Source organism: Lytechinus pictus, chromosome 9 (genome assembly GCF_037042905.1).
Source record: "Lytechinus pictus isolate F3 Inbred chromosome 9, Lp3.0, whole genome shotgun sequence".
Lineage (NCBI taxonomy): Eukaryota > Metazoa > Echinodermata > Echinoidea > Temnopleuroida > Toxopneustidae > Lytechinus > Lytechinus pictus.
In genome coordinates this window covers 26,093,434-26,099,433 of record NC_087253.1, presented here as the reverse complement: position 1 = coordinate 26,099,433, position 6,000 = coordinate 26,093,434, and positions in this window count along the sequence as shown.

Here is a 6,000-nt window from a genome sequence, read left to right as displayed (position 1 = left end):
AAATGCTAAGTGACTGATGGTTGATGGGTCTTTTATTTTCCATTGAATGATTCTAAGAAATTTACTAATTATGATGATTTATGAATTCATTGAAAAAGCTGAATAATTTATTGATAATTTATTGAAAAAGCTGAATGTTTAATTGATCACATTAATTTACTAACAAATTGTTGATCAAATGGTAAAAGTTGATGACCGAATTCTCAAAATTTATCAAATTGACAGTCCGCTCTGGACTTTATGCGTACATGTAATAGCATTCAGTCTCGATCTAAAGGAGTCTAAACATTCTGTTGACCTTTTACCCATTAGCTTACTTCACCCATTTAAGTCCTATCTCACCCCTATTCTCCTTACTTCAATGAACACACTGCTGAAATCCACATGATAAAAAGTTAAAATGCTGCACTAAAGATTACAACTGACACTCACTCATGCATGAAATTTCAATCTAGTCATTCATAAAATTTGCTCTAACAATTTAAATTGATCATTAATTTATCACAACACCCTCAACTTTGCAAGTTCCAAGGGACTCGCCTCTTAAAAACTGAAAGAAATTGGAAGGCTAATTCCTGCCCACCCTAATTTTCATTTAAAAGTTTAATTTATTGGCTTTCCATATATATAGGTATTTTTCCCCAAAGTGACATATTTTTTGTTTGGCAGCCATTTCAAAAGTGTATAGTTTTTTTAGACGCACTGTAGAATAGTGAATAATTTGTATATAAACTGGCAGTTTCTTCAAAGACATATCAGATCACATCATCATATCAGATCAGAGCTAAGAGTTTCACGCCAGACTTTATGTCAGAGCAGACTTAATTTCCACCTGGAATATTTATCTTTTGTGGAATTATTTGCACACCATCAATGAACTGTTTGCAGTTATTTTGAGAGAGGAATTCTCAGTTCTTATCGAGATCATCAACTGTTTTAATGAACGCTTTTCAACCCTTTTATTGTATTGTTATTTGATGCAGTATCGTAACACTGTAGACAATACAACAAATAAATGATAGCTTCATTTTTTTTTTGTTATTACACTAATAGAAAGTCATATCTGACGTGATCTTCTATCGAATTGAATCCTCTTTAAAAGGCAAAATCCGATGAAGTTATTTGAAATTATACTCTATTATATAATAATTTTCCATACAGATTAATTGAGTTATATATTATTGTGCAGATGCTAATGTATCTTGTTAAAAATGTAATACGGTTTGCTCAGAAATCATTTTCAAAACTAGAAAATTAGAATAAAATAATGACCCAAATTAACATCCATTTACTATGCTTTTCCTATACATTTTTTTTCGTGCCATTGTCTGAAATGCGCATTCGACTTATTCCATATAATTGCATTTAACAAATTGACCTACTTCGAAAAATATCGAAGAGTGTAGATCCGACTATTTCCGTATCAGATGAAGATAATATACAGAACAAAAAAAGTAAGTCCCCCCTTAAATAAACATCAATAATTTCCGAACCAATGCGAGTGTTTGATATATGTTTACATGAGCGTGTAGGTAATTTTATAAGCTACCATCTGAGTAAATGTTATGGACGTATTTTACGTCATGCTTCAGTGAGCACCGTCAGAAGGCAAAAATGTCACTTTTCAAAAGTCACAAGCCAAATATGACTTTGATTCCATTTAATTGGAACTGATTCCAAATTCTCATCATGAAAAATAGTCAGAAGGCTTGTAAAAGGTACTTTCTAAAAGACGATACAACTTTTTGGCTACATTTCACGGTTGAATAAACACAATTCAAAATTTGCTATAATTGGATTTTAAAAAAAATTTTATCAGTAAATATGAAAGAATATGATGACAGTTATTTTGGGGAAGAGTATCTTCAACAATATTCATCATTTCACGATTCATTGAACATTTATTGAAAACAAAAAATACGATTTTCAAATATCATAGGCAAGTATTGTTTCATTTTGGTAACTGAAACTGATCTTTTATCACCTTTTTCGTTTATGTTCATGGCCAATTAACATGCTTCAATGATTCAAAGGCGTTTAAGTAAACATTCACGCTTGAATGAACATGTGGAATGTGATTAGCCCTTGTTAACGTTATTGGAAAAAATGCAATTTGTAACTAAGGATATCTGTCACAAACCTCCTGGCATGGTTAATTTAACTGGATTTTTATGAAAATCCCGATCTTTAATGCATCAGTGAGCACACAATATTCGAAAACTATGCAAATGAGAAGAAAGTTCAAGGCCTTGGCCCCACTCTGTGCCGTATCGAATTGTTATTTTGGTGTGCGCGCCTTTTGGATAGTGTTACTCTGAGGCCATGTGCGAAGTTTCATGAAATAACTGTTGGCAGAAATAACAAAAACCGTCCATGAAACAAACCCATATTTTATATTTATTTCAATTTTGACTTCCTCTCTCATAGACTTGTGTACATTATGGGTGCATATGTTTAAGAATAAGTAACCCCTTATTCAATATGGTGGAACTTTTTTTCAAGGCTGTCTTTATCAATGTCATTTGGCAGTAATGTTTATCAACCTATGGGCAGAATTCTGTGCAAAAATGAAATCGATTTGTTTGTTTATGGATGAGTGAGCACGCATCAAAGTGGGAAAATGGGTATTTTCAATGTCACAGACTCATTTTAAAGGGTAATAAGGTGAATATTGGGGGCAAATTCGGTTTCAAATGTGACTTTAATTGCTGTTGTTTTTATCATCCATCATTTCTATCACCACACACTTTCCGAACTTTTAACATTTTTATGGTTGAGCGAACACATTCGAAAACTTAGGAATGAATACCCTTTATACCAGGGGTTCTCAAACTTTTTTTTTGAAGGGCCAGATGAGACTCGAAATAAACCTCAAAGGGCCAGGGTGAAGTGGATATTTAGAAGGGAAAATGTGCGCGAAGCGCAAAGACTCTTGCGGTCGGGGTCCTAGATGCTCTCTTGTGGAGTCTGGTCCTTATTTTGGGAGAATTTAATCGAACATATTTATGAATGTTTCATATGGAACACAGGCAAAATTTGAACAGATTTCAAAATACAGCGACATTCAATAGTATAGATAACAAAATTGTAGTACTTTGTTAAAAGGAATGTACATTGTACATATGTCAATTTTTGACACATACATAGAATTTAAGAGACAGATAATGTTTTGTAGTAGGCCTATCAATATTTTTTGTAGTCAAAGAAGATTGGCCAACCCATTGGCCTTGAACTTGATTGCGGCAAAATGAATGCATATACTTGTCTGTCCATTCTTCATGGAAAACACGATTTTCAGCATCCACCTTTCTTTTCTTTGCAGAATGTGATGCCATCTTGACCGCACTAACAATTAATGATGACTAATGTACCCCTGAGAAAATCTGCAGAACTGAACTGGCAATTAAGCTTACGTTTTAACCAAATTGATGGCGTGTTGGAATGTGGGCGCTCATGTTTTCAAATGCAACGTCTTATCCGACGTTTGATGTGAAACTACATACTTTCTTTAATGTAGCGCCGCGCTGGTCATCTAATAAGAATGTAGAACAGACAGAAAAGACTCCATTAAACTTTTAAAATTCAAATTAATTTGACTGCCATTACTTTTATTACGGTTTCATGGATACACAATATAATCATATTGAGCTGTTTCATATTTGTGACTTAAAAGTGATTTTAAAAAACCCAGCAGAGTCTCGCGGGCCGGACAGAGAAGCTCCGCGGGCCGTAGTTTGAGAACCCCTGCTTTATACTCTTTATACTGCATAAATACTGTATTCTTTTTTAACAATTTCACATGATCAGTTTAATTTATGGACAAATCAGGGGTGGATCCAGAATTTAAAAATGGGGGAGGGGCCAATAATCGGGAGAGCCACCAACATTTTCAAATTTTAATATGACCTAACAAGTTGTAGAGGATAATACCCAAAAACCCAAAATACGTCACAATACAGGGGCCGCGGAACGGTTTTCAAAGTGTGGGGGAGGGGCTTTGCCAAAAGTGGGGGGGGGGGTGCTGACCATGCCAAAAATCACAATCGTATGGTAATTTTTACATGTTTGTACATGCTTTTGGAAAAAAAAGTGTGGGCACCCAGCCCCCCCCCCACCCCGCTTCTGCTGCCCATGCAATATTGTGCTCACTCAACCATGAACATACGATATCAAAATTGTGTGTGGAGTGGCTAAATGATGGATAGAAAAACAGCATTAACACCATAAAATTCACCTAACAACAACTTTTGCCCAACTTTGTATTTGCACAATCTGAAAAAAACGACTTTTGTGACTTTCAAAAATGGTCATTTTTAATTCAATCTTTAATTAATCATGCATGGCTCAACCGATCAATCTCATTTTTCCCTAGGAGTTGCTTAATGAGTGTAGAAAACCACCTAAGTAATATCATATCTCAAAATAATTCCGTTCAAAAGTTATAGCAATTTGATTTAGGGGGGACTTACTTTTTTTGTTGCGTATATATATATATATTCACACATTATAATCATGTCTAGATTCACAGCATAGAATCACGATGTATTACAAATACAAGTTTACGTACATATACAGTATACACACTCTTTAATAAAGCAATAGTAAAATTCTCACTGCCACCATAGTCATTACTAGTCAAATATATAAATAATCAATTGATTTCTCATTATCATCTAATAACATTGTGTCTAAAATACAATAACTAAAATTTCCTCACATAGGATAAACATGATACAGATGATGTTTGATAACTGGAAAGCTAAAAAAAAAACAAAAAAAAGGAAATCCATTGACTCTGCTTTTTCTGTCCTTTTTTGTTCTTATTTATTTATTTTTTATTTTTTTTTTGGGGGGGTGCCTTTTCTGAAATACAATAGTTTTTTTAAGTGTTTCGCATTCGAGTTATTCCATATAATTGCAGTTCCATATTGAACTAGTACGAAAAATATCGAAGAGTGTAGATCAGAAAATTTCCGTATCAGATGAAGGTAATATACATATTTAATTATTTACATAATCATGTCTAGATAGAATAATAGCATACAATAACGATATGTTCCAGTTCATACATAGAAATACAAGTATTCGCGCATAAACAGTATAGCATACGCTCTTTAATATTAATGGTAAAAATCTCACCGCCACCATGGCCATTAGAAGTCAAATATCACACACATGTATATGAACAAAGAATCATTTGATTTCTCATAATATATCTAATAACATTATGTCTAAAATACAAGAACAAAAGTTCCCCCAAACAGGATGTAGCTGAAGCATCTCTAAAAAGGACAATTGGTCATTTCTTTGAGGTTCCAATCATTCTTTAATTCTTTCAAATGATCCATATACTCCGTATGCTCCGTAAAAACTGTATACAAATGAAACAAATCGAACGAATAATAAATCAACCGTTCACGAATATGCATGTTCAGAAAACAATGACCTTAATAAATATGCATATTACATTGTCCAATTATAACCCTTTGTCTTAACCTCAACTTTACATATTTCCATTATAATACCATGCTTTCATGCATTACATTATGCACATATACCTTATAATCTATCAGAAACTATAATTTCATATCTGTATTCTTCATGATTAAACTTATCTCATATTTGTTATCCTTCATCATTCAACTAAAGTCAAGATTTCTGACTGTTTGCATTCTTTGTAATTAAACTCTGTTCATAATAATAACATGTCTTAAACCTGTATAACTCTTCATTTCTAACTATACTTTTATCAGTATCAAAACAATTTTACATTGTATCAAACTTGCATTAACCTTCTCAATTTCTCCATGTCATGCACTTAATTAACTCATAATAGTACATCAACCTAACAGTGGCAAACGTTTGTTTACATTCTTTCATTTATGTGCATTTCGTTCGCGTGCCGTAATCTACATTACATAATAACAATTGGAATTTGCGAATCAACATTGCGTCGGCCGCCGAAATGTAATGTACATCGGCCTAATGTAAAGTACACAC